Below are 7,385 nucleotides of genomic sequence, written 5' to 3' on the forward strand. Positions count from 1 at the left end.
GGAGAAGAGGAAGAGCAACAAGTGGAAAACTTATTTGAGCAAATAATAAAGGAGAACTTCCCCATTCTGGCAAAGGAAATAGACTTCCAGGAAGTCCAGAGAGCTCACAGAGTCCCAAAGAAGTTGGACCCAAGGAGAAACACACCAAAGCACATCATAATTACATTAGCCAAGGTAAAAATGAAGGAGAGAATCCTAGAAGCAGCAAGAGATAAGCAGACTGTAACCTACAAAGGAGTTCCAATCAGACTGTCAGCTGATTTCTCAAAAGAGACCTTCCGGGCAAGAAGGGGCTGGAAGAAGTATTCCAAGTCATGAAAGGCAAGGACCTACATCCAAGATTGCTCTGTCCAGCAAAGCTTTCATTTAGAATGGAAGGACAGATAAAGTGCTTCTCAGACAAGGTCAAGTTAAAGGAGTTCATCATCACCAAGCCCTTGTTTTATGAAATGTTAAAGGGACTTATCTAAGAAAAAAGAAGGTAAAAAAGCATGTATAGTAAAATGACAGCAAACTCACAATTATTAAAACCACACCTAAAACAAAAAACAAAAACAAAGCAATCAACTAGAACAACAGGAACAAAATCACAGAAATGGAGATCACGTGGAGGGTTATCAGTGGGGGAAAAGAAGAGGGGAGGATAGGGGAAAACGGTACAGGGCATAAGAAGAATAAATGTAGGTACACAATAGACAGGGGGAGGTTAAGAACAGTATAGGAAATGGAGAAGCCAAAGAACTTACATGTATGACCCATGGACATGAACTAAGGGGAGGGGGTTGCTGGAGGCAAAGGGAGTGTGGGGAAGGAGAGCAAAGGAGGAAAAAATGGGGACAATTGTAATATTATAATCAATAAAATATATTTAAAAATAAAATTTTAAAAAATGCAGCTAAAAAATAAAAGGCATAAAGTCTTAAATTCCTTATTAAGCTCTAAAAGATTATGGAAGGTTGATCTTTTCCCCGATACCAAGTTCAATCACACCCTAGGACAGTGAGGCATATGGACTCTATTTAACAAAGAGTCAGAGGCTTTGTCTCACTTAAATTAATACTTTGATAACTCATATTTTAATGCTTATTTTATCACTCACTGCTTGTCCCTCTGCCTCCCTAATTGTATTTCATTTTAGGACAGGCATTTTTATCTGTCTTGTCTTTAGTCTATTCTCACCACAAAATAACACAGTGATGGACAATTGCAGCTTTAAAAAATACTGATCAGAGAACTGACACCCGTTAGTCAAGTGAGTGAATGTCCGCACACCCAAGAAGAGCAGCAGAGCCTGGGATGTCAGTTTCTTCATGCCGAGCCTCAGGGATAAAATCTATTGACTCTTCCAGAGGAGGGCACCGTTTGGGGCTGTTGACCAGACCCTCCCCCTCCCGTGGCCTCACCTCTTCTGAAGTTCTGTCCAGGTTTCATATGGGGTGCTAACAATCTTATAATCCAGGGAGGATCCTTGGCACCCTGTAGTCTCCTCCCAGACACTTGCTTCTGCCCCAGCATTCACACTCCCACCCATGTGCTGCTTCCATTGAATACCATAACTGAAGAGGGCTGACACTTCCACAGCAGCATCTGGAAACAGACAAGGAGGCCTGAGGGTTAGCCAGCAGTACACTCTGGAACAGCTGGGAAACGGAATGGAAATGGAATGACTGAGTCCTAGCCTACCCCAACTCGCCTACCCAATTAAATCTCTCAACTGAGAAGCTAACTCATCAATAAAGAATATGTTGAGTTTAAATTACTCCTGAGGACAAACGTTTGCATGCACTCAGGGGCTGGATAACAGGAATGATGTCCTAACCCGAAGGAATGATGGCATCCCTTGCACCCGGGGCCAGGAGACCCACGGCATCATCTTTCCCAGCACAGCATCAGCCCCAGGAGGCAGCTCACAAAACAGAACATGTTTGGGATTTGGATCTACACAGGCTTGGGTTCGAGTCCCAGTTCTACCAGTTACAAGCTCTATAACCTGGAACAGATTATTCTGTAAGCTTTCATTTACTGCTGTGTAAAATGGGGATCATGTTCCAGACTCAAGAGTCTGCTCTCAGTAGTAAATGAATCTGGGTCATAATTAGAAAGTTCTGAGATACTCTTAGTTCCTTACTCCTTGCTCATAGGTGAGGCGGATCCGGTGTGGATGTCTCAGTACACCTTGCGTGCTGCACCCTTTTTTCTGTACCCTTGTTTCACAGTCCTCCCCTCCTAGGCCCCTGGCTGACAATACCTGGGACCACGCTATTTGGTTCGAGGATGTCCATGAGGGAGATGTCAACTGGAACCTCAGGGAGATGCCAAAACATTGAGCGAGCCTTCTTCCTCCGTATTAGAGAAAACCGACATATTTTGATGGCATTCAGGACGTCTTTGACGGGCCTGAGTTCTTTGTCTCCAATCTCTTTGACCAGTTTCCTGGCAGTTTTCTCAAACATGGAGGGCATGTTGCTAGGAGCAGCATGGGATAGAAGGAAGGTAGAAAGATCAGGTGGGTCTCACAGATGAATTAAATGAGTCTCCAGGTGTCATGTAGAGGGAGTTGACAGTGACTTGACTATTTCATAGACCTTTGTCACATCTACACAGTCACGTAGCATGCGTGTGCAAGGGGGCCCCCCATGCAGCCCGAACAGGCCCTGGGTCTTCCCTGGTCAAGTCTCCAGCAGGACGATCTTCAGTGACCAGAGATGAGACACCGAGCCAGGAGTCCCTGCCAGGTCAGGGACCAACGAGCCCTTGCTTAGTGTACTGTAAGTGACAAAGGGGAGATAAATTTCCCTCCAAAATTAAATGCACCCACTTTGCTAGGCCACTACAGTCCAGAACAAGCCAGCCAAATTGTGTGAATATTAGTCACCCCACCAAGGATTGAATTTTATGTTTGTGTGAATTTCCTATTTTCAGTCCTGCACAGCCCATGCTTTTTAAGATTTGATATAATCTTATTGTGACTGAAATAGAGCAAGAGTAGCCTTCACAAAGATGGGCATAAGATGGTTAAATAAATAGCCCATGATGCCTGGTATGGCTCAGTGGACCGAGCACTGGCCTATTAACCAAAGGGTCCTTGGTTCGATTCCCCGTCAGGGCATATGCATGGATTGTGGGCCAGGTCCCCAGTTGTGGGCACATGAGAGGCAACTACACATTGATGTTTCTATTTCTCTTTCTCCCTCCCTTCCCCTCTGTCTAAAAATAAATAAATAAAATCTTCAAAATAAGTAAACAAATAGCCAGAAGCCTGCATTGCTGTGCCAAGTGGACCGTGACTCAGCAAACATTATGAACTGCCTCATTTCTCCTAAGCATCAGGAGCCTGGTGGAGATAGTCATCCCAACCCGGATGGCACTCCCATTCCACTTTTAAACACTTTCAGTGTCAGGCAGATGGCAGAACTGGACTTTTCAGCCCTCTGTCCTCCACAGAAACACCGGTTTTGACAACCACCCATGGCCAAGGGCACCTCTGCAGGAGCCCGGAGTCCAGCGGGAGGTCCCGGCACCCCCTCGGAGCACATCCCAGAGGGACGCACTGAAGAGGGGAAGCAGAGCTGTGTCCTTTCCTCATCACCCCTCCTCCGAGGCAGCACAGTGCAGGCCAAGGCTAACCCCTTGGCCCATGACGTCTCCACGGGGGAAAGTGAGAGCCCAGTGAGCACCCGGCTCCCCCAGCTGTGCAGGAAACATCAAAGAGGCCTGCACCTCCTCCGTCCCTCCCAAACACGGAGGCAGGTTGGCATGGCTGAAGATGCTGAGGACGGGTAGGCAGATATCCATCGATAGATGTGCAGAGAAGGAAGATGTGGTATGTGTGTATACAATAGACCATTACTCAGCCACAAAAGAATAAAATCTTGCCATTTGCAACACTGATGGACCTAGAAGGTATTATGCTCAGGGAAATAAGGCAGACACAGAGAAAGACAAATACCATATGCTTTCACTTACATGTGCAGTTTAACAAAAGAGAATAAATACAACAAAACAGAAACAAACACACAGGTATGGAGAATGAGCTGACAGTTGCCAACCGGGAGGGGATGAGGGTGGGTGAAAACAGTCACAGATACATCCCTTAGTCTTGCATGTTGTTACCCAGAATTCTTCTTTACTAGGGAGAACTTCAGGAAGAGTGCCTACTTTGGGGACGGGAGGTGTCCAAGTGAAACAAAGCCCAGACTCCTCTATCACGTCACAAACCTACCCTGAACACGTCTGTCTCTGACCTCAGTATCTTCCCTTCTTCCTCACCCCCCTGGTTCCCAGTCAGGACTTACCAGGTTGTGAATTGCTCTGTCTTGCAGGGAAAGGTTCCAATGAGTAGAGCTCCTCCCAATCTGCAGACCACCTCATTCAGACAAAATCCAGAAAACAGAGAAATGCTGCTCTCCTTGGCACGTCTTCTTTCCACCAGCAGGTCCCTGACTTAATTTCCAGTACAGTGTCCTGGGAAGTACGCACGTGAGGATCTCCCACAGAAGACCAGGTGTGGAGCTGAGCTCTGGATCATGCAACCTTACCTCTCAAGTCCTCAGCCAAAGTGTCTGCACTGGAATCAGGCGGCGCTTCTATCTGCGAGGAGGTCCCACAGCAGAGTGAGAGAGGTCTCAGGAAGCAAAGCGTGTCTGTTCCCGATAGGTAGGCTTGTTCAGCCCAACTGGCTGAACGAGTCTGATGTTGGATTCATTCACAAATGATTCACAAAGAAGTTGGAACAAATTCTTTGGCTTCTTTCCAAACTGACTCCCTGACACCTGTGGTTTATAACCAGGGAGGCTACGCACCCCCTGGTCAGGGAGAAGAGGTTGAAACCGTTTGCTCTCAAGTGTTCTCGGTCAGAGGAGGTAAGGTCTTGCGCTTCACCAGCTGGCTGTACACTGCTCAAACTGTTTCAGCTTGTTTAATTTTCTTGTCTCAGTTTCCCCTTTTCACTTGCCCAAGAATTTCTCTAGCTTCTTACTGTCCCGTCTCCATATGCATCTTACATGCTCTGCATGTAAAATGTAACCACGGATCAGCAAGAAAGATGGAAATAAGCTTCAGGACAAAGGACAGGTACACGCAGGACCCTGGGGAGACCCTCTGTACAATGGGAATTAATGTTCTTCACGCTTCCTGTGGGCCAAGTACCGTGCAGTCCCATCTGATAACAATCTTTAATGATAAAGAAAAGGGATATATTTTTAAAAGGCCAGGACAACTTGCCCCCAAACCCATTCTCTTTCCAAACACTTCTGAAATCTCTCCAGTAGCCTTATGAAATTAAGGGAAACGCCCACTAGAGAGAAAATTGCAGGAGCAGAAGGGGGAGACTCAGCTGCAAGTCTTTTGTGATTTCCCAGAACTGATGCTCAGAATAGCAGCTGACAGTATTGCACAATGCATTTCTCTCTTTTTTTTTTCCTTTCAGTGTTCATGAAAGTCGCCACACCTGCCCTTCTCCCCCCAGGGGGACCCTGAGATCACCACTCCATTTGGGACTGAGCTCACAGCCGTGCTTTCTATGTACCACCAGATAAGTGGTTTCCCCAAACTGAATTTACTTTCTGTGCTTTGCATTGTAAAAACAGTCCATTTGAAATATAAAATTGTGTGTATGCATATACCACTCTGCCACAGGCCAGCATTCCGAGAGCCCTGCCCTGTTCCTGGACATTCTAGAAGCCAAGGAAAAGTAACTCAGCTGTCTAGGCTGAGGTATGTGGGCCCAGGGAAGCCTGAGGGTCTTATTGATTAGGATGAGTTTAGAACAAAGATCATCATAAACAGCTGATAGCTTTACTTTCCCATCTCCTTGTTCTCCACCCCAAAGTACCCTACAACATCCAGGGGACGGATATAAATGGGGAAATGAATCTGGAAAAGCCAATGTGTAGCAGCCTGTGCTGAGAACAGCCTCTTGATAGGGAAGAGCGATCTTGGAAAAGCATGAGGAGAAACTCCATAGTCCTTCCTGAAATGCGCAAACAGCACCCATGCCTTCCCTCCTAGGACCTCGCAGAGGGGTCTTCTAGTTTTGCACGTCACAGGGAAGCTCTCTATCCCTTGCACTAGAGGCCAAGAGTAGGTGATGTTGATTTAAGATTTCAAGGGAGGCTGAGGTGGGGGTGGCCATTGCCTAGCACACGTTTTCTTGAAAATTCCCCACTAGTTATCTTTTTAGGGTAGGTCTGTTTTCACGGAGGCCCCTTCTCTCAGGCCCCTCCCTGCCCCTCCTTGCCTCACTCCTGCTTCTCTGTCTCCCCTTCCTCCTGACACACACACACAGCAACGTCCTGATTCATTCTGAGTCAGAGACTTAGGAAGTCATGACACAGTGCTCTTTCGTAGCTGTTGGCCCTGCAGGCAGCACAGACCAGGATCTGATCCAACACCTTGCCCCATGCACCCTCAACTCCTGCTTCCTAATTGCTCTTCCTGGAATCTTCCCCCCAAAATAACTAGAGTTTGCTCCCCCCTTGTTTCAGTTTAATTCTTAATTCAAAAGTCACTTCTCAGTGAGGCCTTCATTGTCAAATTGCAACCAATCTCCAGAACTTGCTCATCTCGCAAAACTGAAACTCTCTGCCCACTGAACAACCCCTCATTCTCCCTCCACCTCCCCACCCCTGGCAACCACCATTCTACTTTCTGTTTCTAGGAGTTTGAGTCCTCAAGATGCCTCATACATGGTTTTCCTTTCTGTGACACACGTGTTCACCTCACATCGTGCCCTCAAGGTTTACCCACGTTGTAGCATGTGTCAGAATTCCCTCTTTTTAAGGCTGAATAAAATTCCGTTGTATGGATGGACCACATTTTGTGTATCCATTCTTTTGGTAATGAACATTTGGGTTGCCTCCATCTTTTGGTTCTTGTGCACAATGCTGCTATGAACGTGGGTGTATGGATATCTCTTTAAGACCCTGCTATCAGTTTACATAGACATCCATAGGTGGAATTGCTGGATCTTATGGTAACGCTATGTTTGTGTTTAAGGAATCGTCATCCTGTTTTCCATAGCTGCTGCATCATTTTATGTTTCCACCACCACCACCGAGTGCAAAGAGTTCCAATTTCTCCACATCTTCACCAACACCTGTTATTTTCTGGATTTTTTTTTTTTTTTGCTGTAGCAACCATCTGAATCTATGATAGTATCTTATTATGGTTTGGGTTTACATTTCCCTAATGGATGTGGAGATATTTTTCATATTTGTTGTCCATTTGAATATCTTTTTGGGGGAAATGTCGACTCAAGTTCTTTGCCCATTTTTAATGGAATTATTTATTTATTATTGAACTTTAAGTGTTTTTTTTGTTTTGTGTATGTTTCATTGATTGAAGTATTTTAAAGTACAGATATCATGACATTTTACCCCCAAATA

At 45.8% G+C, this 7,385-nt stretch overlaps 1 long non-coding RNA gene across 1 annotated transcript; it reads right to left on the reverse strand.

Moving 5' to 3' along the window:
* Positions 1-1,366: 1,366 nt before the first annotated feature.
* On the reverse strand, positions 1,367-4,723 carry LOC123832878. The gene is made up of 3 exons (XR_006788135.1): positions 4,296-4,723; positions 2,249-2,466; positions 1,367-1,587 (listed from the first exon to the last, which is right to left on the reverse strand). It is a non-coding gene; the product is annotated as an uncharacterized LOC123832878 (long non-coding RNA).
* Positions 4,724-7,385: the final 2,662 nt, after the last annotated feature.

The sequence above is a fragment of the Phyllostomus hastatus genome, unplaced genomic scaffold (assembly GCF_019186645.2).
Source record: "Phyllostomus hastatus isolate PE091 unplaced genomic scaffold, TTU_PhHast_1.1 phas_scaffold_21, whole genome shotgun sequence".
NCBI classification, from domain to species: domain Eukaryota; kingdom Metazoa; phylum Chordata; class Mammalia; order Chiroptera; family Phyllostomidae; genus Phyllostomus; species Phyllostomus hastatus.